Consider the following 24,761-nt stretch of genomic DNA (forward strand, 5'->3'; position numbering starts at 1 on the left):
ATTTTGTCAACCGTGACCATGGGACCTGTAAAGGGCCCGAAACGTCGGTTTGTTTGAAAAAACAAATATACGCGATTTAAATCCGGAAAAATAGTTTCATTTCCTATGTGTAACAATCGCGAAAACCTAAGAACTCGATAAAATATGACTAGTTCCGAGAAGTCCCGGGATTTGTAGAAGGGATACATAATAACGTATATAATATCCGTGTCAAATACTAAATAATACTTTACTTTAGCTAAATTATCTCCCTAATTCAAATAAGTGCGCATTTGACCTCCATCTCACTTGATGGAAAGTGATGATGCCTATATATGCACACCTAAATAATGCCTATTCACTCTCGCCTTGAAAAGGTCCAAGTTATGGCGTTCGGGGAATAAGTCCGCAGGTAGGGAATTCCACTCTCTAGCCGCTCGCCATGTAAATGTGGAAGCAAACCGCTTCGTGCGAATCATGGGAATGTTCACAACATAAAGGTGGAATCCCAGCTTACGTCTAGTTCCACGATGATGGCAAGAGGAAGGCGGAATTAAATTATGCAATTCCATCGCAGACTCTCCGGGATATATCCTGTAGAATACCGATAAGCAGGCAACTTTACGGCGGTGTTCTAGGCTCTGCAGCTTCGCCTCTACTAATTCCGACTCACCTATAAGCCTCTTGGCACGCTTGTCGATTGAATCCAAGGTGGTGAGTTGCCATTTAACAAAGCCATCCCATAAGTCGCAGCAGTACTCCATACACGACCGGATATTTGCTTGGTGCAGCTGAAGCAACTGTCCCGGTGTAATTGGGGTTTGTGGTTAGCTGCATAGACGGACATGTGTGTCTGCCCCGGTTATGCTTGTGCCGGGGCGTCTGTCTCGTGAGCAGCTAGCGCGTCTTAGTAGCAGGCTAGTTGAGGGCCTATGCGAGGAGACGCGCGGGACACGTGAGTTGCCCTTTAAGTTGGAAATTATGTCCGGACATTGTCGCAGGACACTGCGACTGGCATCTCCGGCACTAGCCCGGAGAGCTAGTAGAGGATAAGCTAGATATATTCTCCGTTCCCTCCAGCCGGTTAGGTTATTGGGAACTGGAGAGACGTCGTTTTTCGGCGTCGGGAAGTGAGCGTGCCTTACAGCTCCGCCACTAATGAGGATATTTGGTAGTGGCCTCAGAGTCGACGGCTTAGCGATGGCAACTGCTAGATGTGCAATGCGCAACGGGAAGTGAGCGTGCCTACAGCTCCGGTACCTATCTGGAAAACAGGGAGGGTACTGTACGTGCACCCGGGGTGGCTCACCCGAGGCACTAGCCTCTCGAAGAAACGGATGAAGTCAAGTGACAGAGGTCGGTGACAACCCTGTCCTCGGGCTGATCTGGGGTCAGAACCTGAACTTGTAAGGTTCTTGTGCGCGCACAGGTTATAGTATCCTTCTCGTGTACCCTCAGGATCGGTAGGGGGGTCACTATAATCAAAACTAATGTAGAAAGATATGGGGCTGTCCCGATGCAAAGTAACGCCTCAACTTGGAAAGGATGCCAAGCTTCCTGCAGTTTTGCCCATGTATTAAATATATCTGCCGAAATTCAGATTGGACGACAGGTAGCTGGAGACGGACGGCTATCGGTATGGATATATCACGAATAGTCAGTTGAAAGGGACTCCGTTTTGTGGAGAATAGAAATTGTTTATTATATAAAAATAACGTATGTTCAAAGCCTGCCAAAATGCAGAGCAGTTTATTGGAGGAGGCACTCTCTCTTGTTTAGCAACATACCTATGCCTACCATACGTACCTATCATACAAATATATTTCATACAGCACACACAAATGTATCTATCAGAATACAACACGTTCACTTATCTAAGGAATAAAATGAAATTAAATAAATTAACTTAGTATTATAACATAAAAATCAATTTTGGATTTAGAATAAAATAAAGGTCCAAACAAAATTACTTCAAATTTCAAAATTTTATTTAATTTGAAAATGTTAAAATAAGGATAACGACTTCGCCCCAGTCCGACAGTCGGTCGTGTGCAAAAATCTTAATAACGAAGTTATTTATTTGGGAAGAGCAGTTTGAAAGCGAAGCACCCGCCGTTCGAATAAAAAGGCGAAGGCGCACTGCTTTAGTATTGGCCAACTTTTCTCATATTTTTGCCATCCTTTGTGTCTCTACAAACGGAGCAACAATTTTCGTAAAAAATGTACCTTGGCTTGATGCATTGGAATCTGCATTTTGAAAAACTTAAAAAGTTCTTCCTACTCTTTTTTTTAATCACATAAAATGATAATGACAAGTTATGCACAGTTAGTGTGGTTTATAACTATGGGATATACATAAATACATGTTTATAGTTGTAGATTTTCACAGCCACCGTTTACACCTAGTTTGATAATAAACACATCAGTAAAACTATTAAGACTTCATTTATATTGCTGCGAAACGACGATGACGACGATGATTTTTATGTGTAATATACAAACAAGATACGACATGGAAACCATGGAAATTTCCGAAACTGTGCGAGAAGAGACGTGGCACCCGGTTTTTGGCTATGCTACGGTTGCAAAAATTCACTTCTGTTCGATTCCGCGGTAATGTAAATTGAATCTTAAAAATTTCAATTAATATTTTCAATTTCAACTATCTACATATCACATCATTTCAATCGCTTTTGTAAAGCTCAAATTAAAATAGTTCGTTTTCACTTATTACTCACATACACATTTTCACAATTTTATTGAAATTCTATTGGTTAAAACAATCTCGTGATATCATTAGGTCGAGACACGATTCGTCAACTTTGCACGCCAATTTTCAAGCGATTCAAACAATCGCTTGAATCTTTTCCAGCAAATTGAAAAACTTCGACAACATTTTTGGAGCAAAAAACATATCTCAAAGCTTCAACTGAGGACACTGAATGGCGTTCTTGTAAAGATGCTTTGAAGATGAACACTCTAGTAGTTCTAAAGAGGACAATCTACCTTTATTGGATCAAGTTATAGCTGTGTTTCCCGTGGCCGATATCAAAACTTGTACAGGAATTGTAAGAAGATCCTTTTCAAAAATTTGTCCACTTCCCGAAGCAAGTATTACTGGTTGAACAGTAAGCTTTCAACGGCCGGTGGAGTGTTCACTCATGAAGACTTATTTCTATAAATAGCGCCCAAATTAGATAAGAAGCAACTATTTTATAGTTGATTTGCTATGCTCCAATTAAAGGCATTTTTCTCTCAATATAAATACTAGCAGTGAGCATCGATTTTTATTATCTCCTGTGTTAAGTCCCGTATAGTGGCGAACTAGGGGATGAATCCAGTTTTGCTAAGGTTATTACTGTACTTTACTAAGGTTATTTTAAACCGTCTTCCTAACAAAATAAGAGTATTTAAAATATTAGTGTTTTTTTACTTTAAGGCGTAACTAATTAACGTAACTAAGCAACTTCTCTCGTGTCAACTTCGAAACTGTTTTATATACAGCTTTATAGCCGCTCCGTTTGTACAAACCTTTAAGCGAAAGTCCGTTAAGCACAGTTGGAAAGTAAAACGAGTTATGTGTTTGTCAAAATGAAAATAGCATTTATTGCTATACTATCTCTATCGTAGACTACGCCGGTTATTGGATCTAGGTTTTAGGATTCCTTAAGAAAGATATATCACGACGAATGGCGCGAAGGAGTTGTACGGTTTAATTTCACCTTCCACCTCTTCCACCTCTATGTTGTGGATATTTCAAGGATTCACACGAAGCGTTACGCTTCGATATTTATTTGTATGGAGGGGAATTTCCTGCTTGCAGTTTTATTAAAGACAATCTGTAACAAACACATAGAAAAATTCATAAGGTCTGCTGGTCCGTCCCGTGGCTTAATTGGCAAAGCGTCTGGCACGGATTGCCTGAGAGTGCTGGTTCGAAGCCAGCTGGATCGAATGATTTTTCCTAGTTTTTCGATCTTTATTATAATAATTATAACAAACAAGTGGAGTAATTTCACAAAAAATATATGAATATCATGGTAGTAAAAGATAGTGACATTCAATGAACTTAAAAATTACAATAAGGATATTTGTAACAAACCTACTTTACATATTATAGGTGCACTTTTAGTTCACCAAGAATCCACTAGATGGCATTGACCCATTTGGCGTTGTTTCTGAATCGCGGTGTTAAGATTTTCCCTCAAATGGTGATTACTCGAACACAATTTTGGTAATGGGAAGAGATATGAAAGAATACCGAGAGCTCAGTAAGGCTAACCAGGAGATAAGCCCCTTCTTGGAAACTGCTACCCGGACCTGGACCTTCTGATATTACGTACTCTCATATAGGGTGAAATTCATCATCTCGCGGAACGGTTTCCAGCAGTCGAGTCCCTTCTTATGAACAACTGCCCGGACTTTCCGCATATAGGGTGAAATTGTATTAACTTGGCTTGTATATACAAGGTGAAAAAAATCTTTCTTCAACTACATTGAACTTCCACTTGGCTGGACCTGCGTAACCTGATCCCACGGTACAGAGAGACTACATATTTAATTTTAATGTCCATTTGATTCTCAAATAGATTTACTAAAAGTGGCCCGGTTAACTAATCGAGCACCTACTCGATTAGTAAGACGACGGGTGAAGAGAAATTGGTTGAATGGTCGGGAACTCGGATGGTCAAGACATTCGATCAGTCAATTTAAAAGTATTGATATATCCATGAATGATAAATGAAAGTTTGAAAAGGTGCTTTTCCACAGGCGAGGCGTGACGAGACGAGAATTGAAATCTCGCCGACTAATCCACCAAAAATTGCCATTAATAGCTATGGTGATCTGGCAATTGTTATTAATAACCATCCCGAGCTTACGCTAAGGTTGTTGATAGTGAAGATACAGTGGTGTTCAGTTCGTCATGATGAAAACTACAACAATAAACATAGGTTTGATGAAATAAGAATATTGAAATATCGATAAATTAGTTCTAAGCAGCGCACTCTGCAGTTATTATAAATATAGATTAAAAAATTAAAAAATATAGATTTAAAAAAGAAATGGCTTTGCTGCAAGCCATTTCTTTTTCAAATCTTAATAGTCATCGCGAGCACGCGTGAGGTATCAAGTGAATTATGTTTCCGTTGCAGATTGTTAATACTCGTAAGAAGCAATACGGTTCAGTTTTACACCAACAAATATTTCAATTCTCGTCACGCAATCCAGACCATTCTCGCCGAAGGTGCGCTAGAAGGTAATTGAAATTTTTTGCTACAAATTTCTATCCTCGTCTCACCTCGCAGATGGAACAGCGCCTTAACAAGTCGTGTTATTTTGAAATATTTAACTAAAAGGATTTATTGTGGAAAGTTTGTTTGATTCAATATACTATTATGGATCTCATGGTCTGAAATTAATTATTATGCTCTATACTGCCCTCACACCATGATTCCTAATGCCATAGTAGACTAATGCTTTGACCTACCGCCTCTCAAACATAGGCCGTGGGTTCGAATTCAGGCTCGAACCTCTGAGTTTTTCGCACTGTAGGTGCGAAATATAATTTGAAATTTACCATGAATTTTTCAGTGAAGAACCTCGTGACGAAACCTGCACATCGAAGGTTCACAGCCCTCGGAAAACATACGAAGTCCTTCTATGGCCTAAATCCTCGCCTGAGAGGAGACCTGTACCCAGCAGTGGGACGTGTAAATGGGTTGATGATTGTGATCCTGCCCTGCCGTACATAACCTGCCTTACCCTACCCTGCTCTTTCTGTATAATGTTAATAGTTAATTGTTGAAAACCGTACCATTCAATAATGATAATTGGACATCGCAAAAAAAACAGAACCCTACAAAAGGAAAGTCATGGAAGCTTGGACAAGTTTTATTAACAAGTTTATTAGTTTGTTGTGATCATTAGACTGGTTTCAGGCTCGTTAACCGCCTTTGAGCTACGTCAATATGCCATTAGGTTAAGAATACAATAGAATAATATTAAAACTTATTATATTATGCTTCTATTCATACTTCTCATTTTTTATAGATTTAAGAGTGGTTACACACGGCGACTTTGGCACGTTTCACGAACGCGCGATTGCATCGCTACTCTTGCGATTTATAAGCGATTGCATCGATGCAAACGCGCGACTGTATCGAAACAAACTAGCGATCGCATCGATACAAACGCGCAATTGCATCCGATTCCGAAGTCGCGATTGCATTGATGCAATCGCCTATAAATCCCCAGTGTAGCAATGCAATCGCGCGTTTGTATCGATGCTGTCGCGCGCTTGCATCGTGTTTGCATCGCTCCTTAAAATCGCGCGCGTGTGTAAAAGTAGACGATTAGCAACTGCATCGGATTTGCATCGCTGCTAAAGTTGCTGTGTGTAACCGCTCTAATAGTGTAGTTAACGGTCTTCTTGTCTAATGACCCTTATCTTCTTTTTTTTTAAAGTAAATGGATTTATTCTTGACTACTACCTAAAGCAAGGATAAGGTCTACGAAAAGATACGCAGAAGATGCCTGTTCAATCGTACCTTAAAGATACTCGGGTTGTATGTTCTTAAAAACACAATCGCAGGCAGGGAATTTCATGTCAGGGATGTGCGCAAAACAAAAGATGACGAAGCGCTTGTAAATAAAACATTTTTTTTTTCGTCGAACAAGTTAACAAGTTGGTAACCTAACACACCTTATAACTATATTAGTATTAGGGATTAGTACGGTACAGTCATTCAATAGGCTGACAAATAACATATAATAGCATTAGAACTCCTTGTGAAAGAGTTCGTCCAGGAAAGTGCTGCCAACTTACCTATTTCTGCCGCCAAGCAGTAATGTCAGCATACTGTATTACGGTTTGGAAGGGTAAGGGCGCTGGTGAAATTACAGGCACATGGGACTTATCAACTTATGTCTCAGGGTGACGGGCGTAGTGGTAGTGCCCCTCAGATCTTTGCAATTTAAAGCTCTGAGTGGCACTATAACTGTTATGGACAGGCGTGAAGCTTACCATAGCCTACTTAAATAAATAACCAACACACTTTAATGTTTACATATTGAATTAATAGTAACTGTAACACAATGTAATAATTGTTATTGTTTTACTCTTATACAGATTTTAACTACGTGGTTATAACGTATGCCGCTAGAGACCGCTAGTTGTTCCTTCCGGAACTTTATCATGTTCTACTAATAAATAGCCATAAGTAATAAATTACAATTATTAATAGTGACTCAATGGTTAAACACAAAAAAATGTGTAATGATAAATAAATATTGCAATTGAATATAATAATAAAAAGTACTTGTATTGATAGTCATTTCATTGAAATTTGACTTGGTGGTTACCAATTTCGCCGCTAGATACCACTGCTTGTGAAGAATAGTGTCTTTTGTTTTTACAATTTATGCGGGAATGTAAAAGTGTTCTGCAGCTTGAGGAAAGTACCAGTCGAGGCGCATAATTGCGATTGACAACTGGCCGATCGGAAACTTTGACATTTCTAATCGGAACAATAATTGATTTAACTCACAAATAAGAAAGATATATATAGTAGGAATCAGGTTCATCTTCTCGCTCAGAAACCCATTTGATTTCGAGACTACCCGATCGGATCGGTTCCGTTTTGAATGAAAGTTAGGACGCTGATGCTATGGTGTAAAACTGGTTCGAAATACAATTCAGTGTTATACAGCGGCACGGCCTTTTCCTCTGCTCAACAATCGATGTAAATAATAGCGCCACAGCCGGATTCTCAATGGAAGCAATTACTTGTAATGAACATTCGGCGTTCGATCGTGAAAACTTCGTTGAAAGCGGAGGCTTCATTTGAAGCATTATCTTAAGCTAAAATTATACTAGAGACCAAATTTCGAAGTCATTCTTTCTCAGTAAATATTATTTATTCATAAAAATCACGCGCACTGTACCTATTCAAGAACAACATTATTTATATTTAATGCATTAGTTATCTTAGGTTGGCTTGCCATGGACACTTGTCATGGAAACCCTGATCTATTGGAATAGAGGGTAATTTAAAACTTTTATTGTTAATCAACATTAACTATTTTTAACGAATTTTTAATAAAAAAAATACTTGAAACGATTGCATTGATTCGCACCCTTGTTGTAATAAAGGCACATCTGCAAAATGACAACTTTTAGAAAAGAGTTTACAGATGCTACGAATGGACTGCCATTGCTTATTGATGGTTAAATAAAGTAATAAATTTCACGTATACATAATTTATTTCATTTTATTTGTTACCTTATTCATTTCAGATAATTACATACCATATTTCATATTATATTTAAATCTCAATACTTTCTAGATAAAGATGTATGGAAAGACGACATGACTCTAGATTCCACACAAATTTATTTGAAAGAGCAATCCCTAGAGTTTCTTACTAGTTCTTCTCAGGGAAGTCAACGTAGTGAACGAGCGGTAGCTTAAATGTGACGTTTTCAAGTGTAAATTTAAATACCTAAGAATAAATAATACTTTAACTTTGTTAATCTATTATTTATCGTCTCCAAATAGATAGTAAATATCATTATAAATTGTTTTTAAAATTTAACTTATAATAGTCACTCAAAAACGACTATACAACTTATTATAACAACTCAATGAATGAATTCCCAAAATGTAGTTAAAACTAGCAACTGTGTGTAATTATCGTGTTCTGTAATACCGTGGTTTAATTACATAGAACTCAGCAATTATTTTAATGGTGATGTAAACGCTTGCGGGCAACTAACTACGCTGTAAAACTTGCGTTACCATTATAGCGCTAAACAGTCGGATAAAATTTGTTTTGTTTGTTAATTTTTAAACACCTTTAGAAATTTGTTTTATAGTTACTACGTTTAATTACTGCAATTATAGCACCTTTTCTAATTTAATGCCTAAATAGAACTACATTTTTTTATAATTTTGTCATTGTGTGTTTTTAGTCAATGATCAGGTTACAGTTAACCTGATCTACTGGAACTGGAACTGGAATACTTAATTATAAGAACAATACATGTAATATCTTGTGTAATCATCAGATATACCTATATATGTTATTGATACAAAGATAATTCGTTCGTTAGTCGTGCGCCTGGTAGTAAGCATCACGCCTGTCCATAACAGTTGCAGTGCCACTTAGAAGCTTTAAATCGCCGCATAAATCCGAGAGGCATTGCCACTGCACCCATCACTCTGAGACATAAGTTGACTAGTCCCAAGTGCCTGTAATGTCACCAGCACCCTTACTTCAAAACCAAAACTCAGTATTGTTGGCATTACTGCTTAGCGGTAGAAATAGGTAAGGTGGCAGTACTGGGTGAAGTCTTCTACAAGGAGCTCTACTGCTACTAGAATACAACATAACATCGTAGCGTGATCAGCGGAAGGGGTCCGTAGAAAATTGAAACGCTGACTTCGTTCACAAGGCGTGTATTTAAACAAAGGGCAAAAACAAAGAATTTAAGTGGCTAGGGATCAAACAGTGTGTCTCACTGACGTGAAAGCACAAAGTTCAGTGCTGAAGGACAGTGGAGAAGGAAATGTCTGAATAACGTGAGGGCCTTTTAGTGCCATACAAATGCTACAGCAGTAGAAAGCAATAATTCCTTTCATTGACAATACTGTTTTTGAGAAGGATGTTTTGCAGTTGGCCGCTGATGACTTTGACTGCGCCACTGGAGAAGACGGCGAACTGAAGGCTCATAACACATAAATCACTGACAATACAAAACATATGATTAGATTTATACTATTGAAGTTAAAAAAAACACGCCCGCGTTTCAGGATACAACTAATGCCATCTAGCGGTGGCCCGATGGAACTAATGACGTGTTAAAGTTGTGGTTGTTACAATATACTATAACAACAACACAACATTTTGTACTCTTGCGATTAATTGCATAATGCTGTGGTTTCTTTATTTTTAATGACAAACCAAATCAAATGCACTAATTAAGTATTTCCACTGGACGTGACCAAACGCTATCAAATAGCGAAATTGAAATGTCACCAACAGGTTTGCATTTATGGAGTCTAAATTATAGCCAGCGGCAGCGTACAAACACGTAAAGGCATTGAGGTTAAATTGCCAAGCATTATTAACTGCGATTGGGATGCAATTGTTAGCTTGTATTTACCAAATACACTTGGGGTTCAATCTCATTTATACATTCAAGCATTATTTTGCGAAAATCCATGTCACACTCTTCGAGTGGTTACGCACTGCGACTATGAAATGCGCGATTGCATCGCCACACTTGCGGTTTATAGATGATTGCATAGATGCATACGCGCGACTTATTATACTGCCTTATTTTGTAGAGGATAAAGTTAAAGTTGCATTGCTCGTGTTAACTGTCTTCGAAAACGAAGAACAATCTAATAAGACATTGTAACTGAAAGATTTCTTGGGTGTTTCAAATTTCTTAAAAACTAACATAGTATAAAAACTTACCTTGAAATTAATAATTCCTAGCACCCTGTATTATACTAGACTAAGATTTGATATTAAACTCTGTAGCATATATTCCATTCTAAAAATAAATAGTAGAAATCATTGTGACAGAGTTCAAATTCAGTAATTCCAGAGAATTACTGCCAACATACCAATTTCTGTGCAAAACTGAAAAGTGATTTTTTTTTTATAACACCAAGCAATGATGCGAATAAGCCAAGCAAGTGTGTTAAGCAGTACGTCTGTCCATAACAACTGTATCGCCACTCAAAGTTGTAAGTAAGCGCGCTGGTGCTTGGCATTGGTGCTTCTAAAGGCGTAGATGGGAGCTTGTCAACTCTGTCTCAGGGTGGCACTGTTACTGTTACGGATAGGCGCTAGGCGTGTCGCTTATCACCAGACGCACGATTAATTCATTCCGTCACTTGATATGATATACATTACATTATAGTACATTATTGCAGAGGCCGGGAAGTAAGGGATTGCTGGACGAGTATGAGTTACAAAGCAATTAATACGAGTCAAGTAGTCCCCGTTCCCGCCGAGGCATGTGTAGTGTTTTTCTCAAAAAAATATGAGGAAATAATAAAAGACTAAAAAGAGGAAGATGAATAGAAATAGAATATTTGACGTGTTAGGACAATTGCTAAAAGAATTTTTTTTTCAGGTACGGAAGCAGGCACGCCAGACTACACATTTTTGTTCGAAAATCGCCTCTAGTGCAACGGAACAAGATACGTCAATGTGTAGCTAGATGTACTGGCGTGTGTACATTAAAAGTAGTCTGCTAAATTTCTGATGATATGTTTGAATGTGTATCTATTACCGCTCTTCTTCACCAACACTCATTTTCAAAAGGAATAGCAAAACACTTTAGTTTGAATATTACGCCAATAAGGAAGCGGTACAAGCAGATATTTTTCATTCTCGCAGTTATGAACACTGGGCAGTTGGCTGTATGAGTTTTTATTTTTATTTTGCTTGTTTACATGGTTCATTATTAGTATATAGAGTTAAAAGTTTAGAGAAGAAGTCGCACGGTCCATAAATGACAAACTTTCCGAGTTGGTTTTTTGAAAATAATGCAAACATTTCCGAGCATGTTTGAGAAAAAAATACCCTACCCAATGCGTGTTTAGAATGTCACATGAAATACCTATTACCCACTTCAGTGTTACATACTTATAGCGTACGTAATAACAACATGGTTGACCCCAGAACTATCAAAACAGAATGATTACAAAAGGTTCTGACTAATTACAGCCTGCGATGCCCAATAAAGCTCGGCTTAACCCGAATTAAAATCAAAACGCTATCAGAGAGGTTAATAAATAATTCAAAGCGCACCACCATCAATACGTCTGATGAATGCTGGAGCTTCTTAATCCTGGACGCGATTGTGTTTTGATGTGGTCCGATTCGGTCTGGAGTCGACTGAACGCAATGCGGCGCAAGTTAAAAACGGAATCAAACTGACATACGCAAAAGAAGAACATAAGGATTGTGGTGGGATGTACAAAACACACACGTCTTTACACAATATGTTTTCGACATGTTGGTTATATACTTAACGTTGTTTTCATAATTTATTTATTTATGAAAACACACGTTGTACTAAAGTTGTAATGTAACAAAATTCACGATTGCATCACTATACTTGCGATTTATAGGCGATTGCATCGATGCAAACGCTCGACTGCATCGATGCAATCGCCTTTAGATCCCAAGTGTAGCGAAGCAGTCGCGTGGTTGCGTCGCTGCTACGAGTCCCGTGTGTAAACGCAATCAGTATAAATAAGTAAAAACAAAAACAATGACCTGCAACAAACATATGGAAAAATTCGTGAGGTCCGTTGGTTTGTTGCGTGGCTTAGTTGGCATAACGTCTGGCACGGTTTGCTAGGAGATGTTGGTTCGAATCCAACCGGTTCAAAGTGAAATTTTATTTGCTTATTGATCTTACTTTATTAACTAAAATAAGTACAGTTTCACTCAAAGTCATAGTCAAAGATCATTCATTCCATAGATAAAATAAATTTACACTTGAAAACGTCACATTTACATTACATTACATTAAGCTACTGCTCGTTCAATACGCTGACTTCCCTGAGAAGAACGAGCAAGAAACTATAGGGATTCAAATAAACTTAAATGCTTTGGAATACACTTTGAACCAAATTTGTGTGGATTCTGGAGCCGTGTCGTCTTTCCATACATCTTTATCTAACACGTAGTCTTCAATTTTGTAATAATAATATGACTTTTCGATCAAAATATTTTTAATGTAGTTTTAAACTCATGTTACCACGTGCACTGTGTCTAACTAAACACTCGTCACATAAATGTATTGTAGTTTAGTAGCAGTAGAGAGGCGCTACCACTGCACCCGTCACCCTGAGACGTAGGTTGACGAGTCCCATGTAACTGTAATTTCACCAGCACCCTTACTATTCAAAACCGGAACACAGTAATGCTGACATTACTGCTTGGCGGCAGAAATAGGTAAGATGGCAGTACTACCCTGGACGAACTCTTTCACAAGGAGCTCTACTGCTACTAAAATTCCGTCTCATTTCTAGATGGCGCTGATCAATAACCTGGAAGTAGTTTGTGTTATGTAAATAGCCGTTATTAATTAATTCCTCTTTAATATAAAATGTAGATGTCAGTTTCTTTCCTGTAATATTTTTCTAATATTGATCATGAGCTTACATTATTTTCTGAACTTTCTTTTCGTCAATAGATGGTATTGTGTGTTACAAACTAATTTATAAATTAACACTTCCTAATGTGGGTAGATGGCGCTAATCTTAAACAAATAAAAGAATAGCCGGCACTATCCATAATAATTCGCGCAATAAACGCCATCTAGTTGATTTGTTTGTTATTACTACAAATTAGAGTAGCTTAGTTACAAAAAAGCTGTTTGGTGCGTATTATTTCTATGATTTTGTAACACTTTTAAAATATCGCACTGTTAAATACAATAGCTCACTCAAAAAGCCAATTTTTTTCAGAATCAATGAAATACGCACTACTCATTTCCCGTAAAAGGTTATTGAAATTCATGTCTATACATGTTAATATTTATTACCGACATCTAAACAATTTCCTACTTGCCAAATATATTTAAAAATAAAACGGAAAAGATAATTTCATATTTTCGAGTAAGGACAGTTTTGTCCAGAAGTGGCTCACAAAAAGTTTGTCTCTTTTTGAATTGAATAGATATCTTTAAATTGTTTCTTACAATATTCTAACGACGGATTTGTTGACGTGTAGAGAAACAAATTTTACGTTCAACTAGAGATGTAATGTGACCGTTAAGTTATATGCGTCTGAGTAACTTGTCCGAGCAAATTGGTCAATTGCTCAATGTACTCTTTCAATTTTAGTTAATTCAATACGCACGTCACTATTGACTTTTTTAGTGAACCAGAAAGAAAGAATGAAAAAGAAAGAAAATACATTTATTTGTTTACCACAATGACACCACAAAAGACAAAAGACAAAAAAAAGAGAAAACGGAACAAAACAGAATTAAACCAAAACACGATCAAAACATTCAACGTAAAACAAATATATAATTACGAAACAAAAACACAAACAAACACAAAATAAAAATGTATATACAAAAATTAGATAAAATTAAAACATGAACTATTCACACAAATAATAAAAAGAAGACTAAATATTGAGATACCTTGTGTGATGCCAGCCGCGGTAACAAAAGGGTCACAAACTCAGTATCTGCTGGAAAACGCAACGCGTTCCCAGCACTGATTTTCAGTTAAGACCCTAAGTGAGGTCACGGAACAACATATGCAAGCATACTTTGGTACTTGAATATAACAGTAAAATAATTATAATATACGTACATATTAAAACTCTAACAGATGTGTGTGTGTGTGAACCACACTATGTTCCGAAATTGTAGACGTATATGTTAGGGCTAGGGAATAGAAAGTTAGCAAAACTAGACGGATTAAATGCTAGGTATAATAAACACAACGTCATTTTCAGTTTTATTAAAAACTTTAATTATTGATATGTCGGAACATAATTTTTAAACGAAAGGTCTACAACAAAACAAACATCGTTAATTTAATTTAAATCTAATTAAAATCAACTATTTATTTACTGATTACGAGTGATAATAATACACACAACAAGCAAAAACAAACAAATCTAATCAGAACGACAAAGGGTACAAATCGCACCCCTCATGGAAGAATGGCATAAGTGGAGTTCCATCAAACATGTTTATTGCTCCATTAAATACAGAAAAATATAACCCGCATGCTCGTCAAGTCTTGTAACTCTATGTACAATGTTAGTCGATAGAGTTAGAAAAATTGGAGAGGATATGGGTTATGTTTTTCTGTATCTAATGGAGCAATAAACTTTTTTGATTGCGAATGATGTTCAACAATGGAATAATCTTGAATAACACATATGTTGAGTTACAACACTATGGTAATAGCAGTGTGTGAATATGACCACATATGGCTTTGTTATAACAAGGATACGCGTCATATTTAGGTCTAACCTCCTCACACATACACCATATCCCAAATTCGGGATTACCCCGGATTTTTTCCCACTAAGCTGTACGTAATTGGATCCTAAATTGACCGTGGGACGAGACAGTTCGACGTCCCGGTACGATACCCGTATTGTATTGCGGCTCGTAAATAAAATACGTTTCATGTGTTAATATTATTGCCCTTCCATGGTTATATTTCTTTGTGCATGTTTGTTACTTAATTCATTTAAATATTTGCTCTTTACTCCATTTAAATTAGTGTGCGTGTGGATTGAGTGAGCACCCTGCGAAATAAGTTTATAAAATACTAGTCCTTTAGTAAAAGTTCTAAAACAATTGTAAAAGCAATATTGGAATTTGTAAAAAGATATGACGGAAGATAAATGATGAAATGTCGGCTCACTCAGTTCTCACAGAGCACCAGCCAGATTTTCAAAAGTATTGAGTTTGCATGTAACATATGTATACCAGGTTTTAGTAAAAGTTTAGTGTAATTAACGTCTTTAATTACAGTTCGATTGATGCCCTATTCAAATTTTTACAAATAGTTTTTTAGGCTCACTCAATCCTCACATTCTCAAAATGTACAATTTCGTTATGAACCAACTAAAATAATTAAATTTCGTATAATGTACATCGATATCAAAATCATAATTGTGCAGATCGGCAACTCTAATTTACATGTTTTTCTCGTGCATTTTTTATAATATCGAGAGACGTCTGAGTGGTAAGCGACACGCCTACTCATCATCACCATCCACAGTCTGATTTCACCCACTGCTGGGTATGGGCTTCGCGAAGTTTGTACGAACCACCACGGTCTTGTGCTAGTCATGTAATAAATAAATAATAAGATGTCGTCAAATGGCAGTGCCACTCAGAACTTTAACAGGATCTCAAAGGTCTAAGAGGCACTGCCACAGCGCCCGTCATCCTTTTTTTTTTTTTGACGGGGGGATATCTTTATGGATACCCCTGAGCTCAGGGAGACTCAGGGGTTATGTGGGGACTCTCCCTCCAGGCTGGAGGGCCTACCCCACTAAAACCCCCCCGGGTCTCCCTCTCGCCGGTTGAGTCGGCGCCGTGGGATCAGTGAACATTCACCACGACGCCGCCCGGCCGCCCTAGCTTACGCCAGGGCTCCCGCGCCAACGGAGGGGCGAGTCGGTTGTCCTCCGACCTGCCCCCCAGACGAGTGAGGCCGTGCAAAGCGCCCGTCACCCTGACAAATAAGTATGGTAAAGTAAGTTACAACGTGAATGATAAACAATTCAATCTATATATTACATATTAAGAGATACCTCGGAGTTTCTTCAGAGGATGATAGAATTCGTCGAGGCGATCCGATGGCACGAATAGGACCCTACAAGCATCACACACAAAATAGGCTGTGACGATGCGCCCTTCTCAATCGTCATCCCGTGTTTTCATCACCTTTGCTTTCATTCCTGGCCATTTATTTTCAAATTTTGAATCGTTCTTTAATTCGTTTGCCTCACTTTGTTTGTGTTTGTTTGTGTGTAGTGTAGTGTTTTTTTAATATTGTACCCGTTTTTTGTACTATTTTCATTGTTACAGCCTTTCTTCCTTTCTTCACCTTTACTTGTACAACAAATTCATATAGACCGAATATCTATTATTATTGCTCCCTATTGGCGGTGTACAACCTTTTCAAGGCACTACGAAATCAGCCCGTTACAGCCTACCATGGTTCCAATCAACGTAATGAAGGTGATAAAGCGTATTCATTACATATTGGAAGAGATAATTAATGATAAATAAATATAATATCTCTATATTAATTCCTATTTCAATAATTAAAATGTAGTATATATATGTACGTTACTTGGTTAAGACTTGCTTGCTTTTTGTTATTATATATTTTATTATTGTAACAAACACTCATAACACGCATAGGGAAACCCTGGGTCGCGATTGCCATGGACACACACATAGACAACCACAAATCATACCCAAAGTTACTAATGAAATAAATGTAGGCCATACAAATATTTCTCCCGGCTCGGGAATCAAAACCGAGAGCTCTACGTGGAAGACCAGCATGGTAACCGTTTCGCCACGGAAATATTTATTAATATGGGTTTCTGCAAAGTAATGTAATGTAATAGATTATTAGTTCTCGTAGTTTTCACACCAAACACGCAATACCTGTGCTTCCAGAAAGGAAATATGATAATCAGCGTCATCCTAGACATCGGAGATTTTTAATTTAAATCGCATACTCGAAGCCCCTTAATTGCTTGGATCTGCGCCAATCTATGATGATATCATTTTATAGATAGGGTGCTCTGAAAGCGATTACATATAAAAAAAGCATCGAGATCTAAATGAACCTCAAACTTTTATTCAAATCCTTCAAGAAAACATTATGATCACTTGCATTTTGGTATAACATATGTGATTGTACTTTAAAAGTGCTTTTATTCATGCTACCAAGTACTGGGACGAGCAAGTAGTGCAATTTCGCCAGCATTCTGTACCCTTCAAAACCGCAACGCAGTAATGCTCACATTACTGCTTGGCGACAGAAATAGGTAAGTGGCAGTACTTCCCTGGATGAACTATTTGACAAGAAACTCTGCTACTACTAAATACTACTAATGTAATAAAGAAATACTACTAATATTAGACATAAAGGGTTAATGACTTTTTCTCAAAAATGCTAGGAAATGTTTGCATTACTTTCAAAAAACGAACTCGGAAAGTTTGTCATTTACGGACCATGCGACTTCTTCCCGCCCAAGGCCTGCAAAGCAAGTATAAAAATCCATAACTGTCCTTTTCCCGAAACTTTTAAATTTACCTACTAATAATTAACTATGTAAACAGGCAAAAGAAAAACTCATATAGCCAACTGCGCAGTGTTCATAATTGCGAGAACTAAAAACCTACCTGTACCTACCTGTACCGGTTACTTTAAAAAAAAGAAATGGCGGTAACATTTAAACCAAAGTGCTTTGGTATTATATTCTTTTGTTTTTTCGTCTTTTTTGTATTTTGGTCGCGAAAATGAGTGCTAGTGAGAAGAGCGATAACGAAAATACAGTAATAGACACACATTCAAATACATCAACAGAAGTGCAGCAGTCTACTAGTAGTGTGCCTGGAAAAAAAAACATTTTTTTTAGCAACATATATTTTTTTTTATTACACATCTTCCTCTCTTTAGTATTTTATTATTTCCTCACATTATTAGAAAAAAAATATATACAAGCCTCGGCGGAAACGGGGATTGCTGGACTCGTATTAATACAAGGCTTCCTTGTATCCAAAGTATGCCTGAAAATCCAATAGTGTCCACTTCTCTAAACTTTTCAATCTAATATATGAACTATGTAAACAGGCAAAAGAAAAACTCATACAGCCAACTGCGAAGTGTTCGTAAGTACATAGTAATTTAATCGTATTTTTTTAAAGGCGGTAAAATAAACTAAAGTGCTTTGATATTCTATTCTGTGTCTTTGGCCTTTTTTTCTATGTTCAACTCGAAAATAAGTTCTAGTGCGATGTTCTAGAGCGATAATGAAAACGCCTGCAAATGTTATGTCAAATATTACTTTTAATTTTAATTAACATTTTTTTTACTTTTTCTATTACACATCTTCTTCTGTTTAGTCTTCGATTATTTCCTCACACTGTTTGAGAAAATCACTATGTATGCCTCGGCGGTAACGGAGATTGCTTGACTTCTATTTATACAACTCACACTCGTCCAGCAATCCCTTACTTCCCGATCTCTGCAATAATGTACTAACTTCTTTACCACCTCAATAGCCATGACCATGCACCTGTAAAGAGCCCAAAACGTTGACTTGTTTGAAAAACAAACAAATATGCGCGATTTATTCATGTGCAATTTGTAGTAACCGCGAAAACCTAAGAACTCCATATTTAAACATAGTAAATCATTGAAGTCCCTTAGGGTGCATACCAATCTGACAAACACAAAAAAAGTTCCCGGCGCATTCGCCAGATCTGTACGCACCCTAAAGTAGTATGAAAACGGTTCCGCTTCTTTTCATTCATTCAAATTTCATTCATTCTTAAATTCTTCGTTAGTTTTCCCATTATGGATGTACTACAGTCTTGAGTTTCGATTGAAGCTAGAACCATAGATTACTTATTACAACGCAATTCGACGGTTTTGAATGGACCGTTTGATAGTGAGGGACGGGCCCGTCTTTTCGTTGATGGACTTCGAGAGTAGTACTGCAGGGTTGTAAACGATGTGGCCTAAACCCTTTCTTAAACTTACTGGGACAAATATTATTTGATTATATAAGTCAGTCTTAATCATACTGCCCAGTTCTAAACTTTGAATTAGTCAAAAATGGCAGATGGACTGTTTGTACGGTTCGGATCTCGTCTTCAAACTTTATTATTGCCTCCCTGTGTTTTCATTCCAGAAGATTTAACTCTGTAAATGAAAAAAGAAGACTGTATTTATACCTTACAACAAAATGCATCCTGATATATAATGACTTTGTCCCCTTAAAAGTGGGTATTTAACAATATGCGTCATAGTATCAAATAGACGCTGACTCGGTACATTGCCTTGAATAAAGTCATTATCAACAATCAACACTTACTCGGGAGAGTATTTGTCTTCCAAGCTAGGAACTACTGAAACGCCTATATGATTAATTTTAGCAATTTCCCGAACAGTAACATTGCTCTTTTAAATCTTAAGGCGCTGAATTGAACCTCATCCTATGAAGTCATGATGACAATGTTACAAGTCATACACTTCCATTGTTGCAGAGTACTTGATTAACTGTAGCTCAAGGTTAATTGTACATAGAGGTAAAATGTAAGTTAAGATAAAATAAATAACCAACCATTTCATGTCTTCGTTCAGCGCTGCTTTAATACACAAGGAATCAGCTAGGTACTGGAAGAAATAGTTTTCTTGTATTGTTCCTTTCTCAGTGATTAATTTCACTCACAGACCACGCTGGAGAGTAGCTATATCAGCTAACTGTCCAGTAAGGTACTACCATCTTACATATTTCTGCCGCCAAGTAGTAATGAGAGCTTTACTGCGTTTCGGCAGAGAACAAAAAAGTAACGAAAATGCACACTCTCCGCCCCTGTTGACATTGACGCCACATTGACTGAATGGCAACAAGGCTATCGCCGAACCATTTTCGCGCTAAGACGGCTTTGATATTTGAATATAGTTTTCATTTATTCATTACGAAACTTGTACGATAATATAGGTATAACATCATTGTACGTTACTATTTATAATGATCGTGAATTGTGTTGCGTACGGCTGTCTATAATCATCTAAGCGGGATAAAGAGAGGAGTTTCTTTCGTTTCCCTGAAAATGAATACAATGAGACGCCATAAGTTCGTGAGCTAGAAGGTAGACAAGGGTTCTCGAATTTTCAATTACTATCTAGGTAATGATAAAGTTGGACACGCAATTTCAAATACCTTGGTTAGCTTATTTAAAAGTACCTGTCCAAAATATAACATTTTAAGTGCATTTAATACATTTTTTAAATAAATCTTCAATATTATTCTAGTTAGTGAATAAATGAAAATCGTAATATTATATCGATATAAATACCTAATGAACATGTGTAATTATTAGGATTCTGTTAATAGAATTATAGATAACAGATTCACGTTAGAATTTTCGATAACTCTGATCACGTAACGTAAATAGTACGAGATAGTGATGGGTAACTCTGCCACTTCACGAACACATTTGCGCGTGTGCAGATAGCGCCTTGCTGTATGTAGTTGTAGTAGGTAAATAACTTTCGAACGTTGTATGGAGTGTCCGGGTATGGTTTAGGTTTTTAAGGTTACTTGTGAAATTACAGGCACATGTGACTTGTCAACTTAGCGTTGATTCTGATGATGGCGCGGGGCTGTATTAAGAGGGAGCAGAGAAAAAATTCCTAATCTTCGATTTGATTTTAGAGGGGTATGTCCACTTTAAAGTTAAAAATAAAATATTGTATGAGTAACTACACGATATATTCAAGCATAGACATTAATCAGAAATATGAAACAATAAAGTTTCCTCGATAGATAAAAATCACGAAATAACCTCTAATTTTCACATTTTTTCGATTTATCCTCGAAATGCTACTGGTTATTAGGACAAAAATCAGATAATTAATTATATTTATGCATGATCGACAACTGTCACTACGGATTTTTTTTAATCCCTTTAGTTTTAGAGTTATTCCGCTAAAACGATTTTGGTACTTTTAATGCGCAAAATTCAACATCTCCTGTCGCATATCACGCGAACTTCAGGCATATATTTGTTTCACAAATTTGGGCGGAGCCAACGTCAAAACTTTTTTGGTATGAGAGCTCTTAAAGCGACCATGCAACGTACACTTTATCCTCAACAAAATAAGGCAACATTTCATTAAACAAACAAATGAAAACGAAACTCCTTCAAGGGGCGGCGGGCTGCAGAGAGGTGCGGCGGGCGCACTTTATAAAAAGCAATATACTATAGAACATATTCTTTATTTAATAAAGTATACATTTCTCCAAACAACAAAAAACAAAATAATAAAACCGCGCGGCGCGTCGCGCTTCACGACTCGACCCACTTGTCCCGCCTCTGACAATACAAAGTATAACTTAGTGTCTCAGCAATGACGCACATTTCTTTGAAAGGCAGCTATCAGCTGATCAAGCGTGGTCGTGTTTATGCAATTTGTAGATTTTGCATGCAATTAATATAATAGTCCAAATAAGATGATCTCGGTGGCTCAACGATTTGCACTGTCGGCACTGCATGAGAAGGTTCCGGGTTCGATTCCCGGTAGACCCAATTTGGGAAACAAACTTTTCCAAAGTGTCTTTGGCCTAGGTATTCTGGTAATCATAAGGCGTACAGAGAGTTCCCTTGTTTGAAACCAGCATGCGTAACATTACAGTATATCGCACACGATATGTGATAAGCCTGCCTCTGATATATATAAAGCGGTTGATAAAGCGGTTTATTTCCAGTAGTTCTATGTACTCAGTTCCACATGGAACAGTTGGAACCCAAAAGTTCCAAAAGCTGTGTTGTTATTATTGAAATTTTATTTTTTTATTGTGAGTCGGTTTTTTGTTGTTTGAAGAAATGTGCACTTTATTTAATAGGGAATATGTTCTATAGTTACATATTGCATTTTCTAAAGTGCACCTGTCTCAGCTCGCTGCAGCCCGTCGCCGCTTGCTGCAGCCCCTTTTCATTTGTTTGTCAAATTAAATGTTGCCTTATTTCGTTGAGGCTAAAGTTTACGTTGCATTGCTCGCTTTAATGCAGCTCCATTGCGTCTCGGCGATATGAATCAAGCCTTATGTCTCAGGGTGACGGGAGCAAAGACAGTGCCCCTCAGATCTATGCGATTTAAAGCTCTGTGTGGCACTGCAGCTGTTACGGACAGGCGTGTCGCTTACCACCAGACACACGACTTGTTCATTCCGCTGCTAGGTATCATATTAATTAACTAAATATTTTATTTTGAAAAACCCAACGTTATGGCAATTCGTAGCATTCTTATCTTAAGAGTCATTGACTTACAAATAAATGGACGACGGGTCTAATACAAAAACCACGAAAAATATGTCCCAAGTCGACCTATTTAAACGTAGTGACATGTAAAGGAATATGAAAAAGCTAAAACGTTGAATTTAAATTGTAATGTCATCGCAGTATTGTCTAATTTTGCTTGCTGCGCTGTCAGTCGAACAAAGGAAGACTAAAGCGTGAATGACGCTCTGTATACGATTTTAACGCCCTATAAGTTCGGACACTTTTTAGCGCGGTCCCGACGTCCGTATAATTGTAAGTCAATGTTAAGAGTCATCAAAGTAAATTTACCTCTGTAACGATGAGTACAGACTTCAATTCATTTCAATTACCAAATGACGTGATACGCAGTTTCACGCCAAATACACGGTGAAACGTGAAATGCTTTACGTATTACAAATTTTCAACTACGAGCATTGGCTGTAACGGGATCAAAGCGAGAATTGGTAGAACCCTAAATATCTGACCATAAACCTAGGACGTGCTACTGTGTTACCGAGCGTACAAACACTTGCATAAATAAAATCACAGGTAGATACGAAACATTTAAACTTCAACTGGAAAATATCAATTGATAGTGTGTATTAAGGGCGTACTCGAGTTTTGTAATTTGTACCGCTCATGCCACATACAGTGTTCTTCATCACATTTATTCGCGAGGAAATAAATACAATGATAAAGGTTGGAAATGTTGTAGGCATTGACCTACCAATAACCGCTCACGCGATACATGCAGCCGTAGACGCATACCACACCTAGAGGTGCCGGTGATGATTTTATACCGATTTATCGGATATCGAAGTTATAACAGGTAAAAGAACTAATATTAATTGCTATTTCGGTAACTACTCTAGCAAACCATAAAGTTTTTAATGCCTGGGTCTGTCATTTAAAAAAAAAACAACTTCAAAAATACGTCACGACAATCGTGAGTGTTATTGTTTGGGCTGGTGATTTCGGTGTTTATTTATTGAAAACATACCGTAAGTAGCGTTTTTTAAGTTTACCCTGAATATAAATGTTTATAAACTATACTTTAAAGAGTAACTAATTTCATGGTAAACGTTAGAACCACTCAAACGAATATTATAATATTAAGGTATTTATTTAGCAATGCAGAATAATAATTTTTATTTATAAAAACTTGTATTTAAACTGAATGCTTTTCTAATTTGCGAAACCAAATAGCCGCCATTTTGCGGTAGGAAGAGCGCATCGCGTGAGCGGATAACGTGTAGGTCGTTGAGAGTCGATACTAATCCGCTCGAATTCAAATTTTTCCCGTACTAATACGGTTCATTTTGCTTGGATCGAGGGGCAGGGACTTTATTTCTGAGTTTATTCTTTTATAAACGAAATCAAAGCTATTTGAAAATGTATATCGTATAGGTATGTATAGAACACGTATAGAATATTAGATCAGTTGATATAAAAAAATATATTGGTGTAAGTGGAGCACCTATTGAATACAGCGGTTTTTTTGTAAAATTTTTAATAGTAATAATAACGCACACACTCAACATAGCCCCGCACTAGGGAAACTCTGTGTCGCGGGTACCATGGACACACAAATAGACAAATTACAACCAAACTCACGAGAGGAATAAATGTAGGCCATACAAATATTTCTCCCGACCTGGTAATCGAAAAAATGACGAAATCTGCGATAAATGAGTGTAAAAATACGCCAGACACACATAAAATAGATACTAACATCACATTCCACAAGGAAGTAACGCGTTTCAACTTTTATTTTTATATAAATATTCACTAAAACCGAAAATTAACCTACTACTAAAACTAGCCTACATGTATTTGATTTTTGCCTCACTTGTGACAGTTCGTTTGATATGAAACTATCATTCTATGCGTTATTATTCTAAGTATCAAGGTATCTGCAGAGTCTGCAGACAACAACTCAATGCACTTGCCGGCAGTTTAAAACTCCTGTGGTACGTAGAATCGACTTAGATTAGGTCTTAGAATAAGAAATGGATGTACGAGACCCCTCATTAAGCGACAGGCATCCAACTCATTTGTCTAGTTAAGGTCTAATTGTATTTCTAGTTTAAAAAGCTCCCGAAAATAAAACAGTATAGAGATTCCCCGAGAAAAACTAACAAGAAACTCTAAGGGTTGCTTCTTCGTAAAGAGATATTTATTCACTTTATAT

Source organism: Hyposmocoma kahamanoa, unplaced genomic scaffold, assembly GCF_003589595.1.
Source record: "Hyposmocoma kahamanoa isolate Upper Pololo Valley unplaced genomic scaffold, ASM358959v1 138, whole genome shotgun sequence".
Classification (NCBI taxonomy): domain Eukaryota; kingdom Metazoa; phylum Arthropoda; class Insecta; order Lepidoptera; family Cosmopterigidae; genus Hyposmocoma; species Hyposmocoma kahamanoa.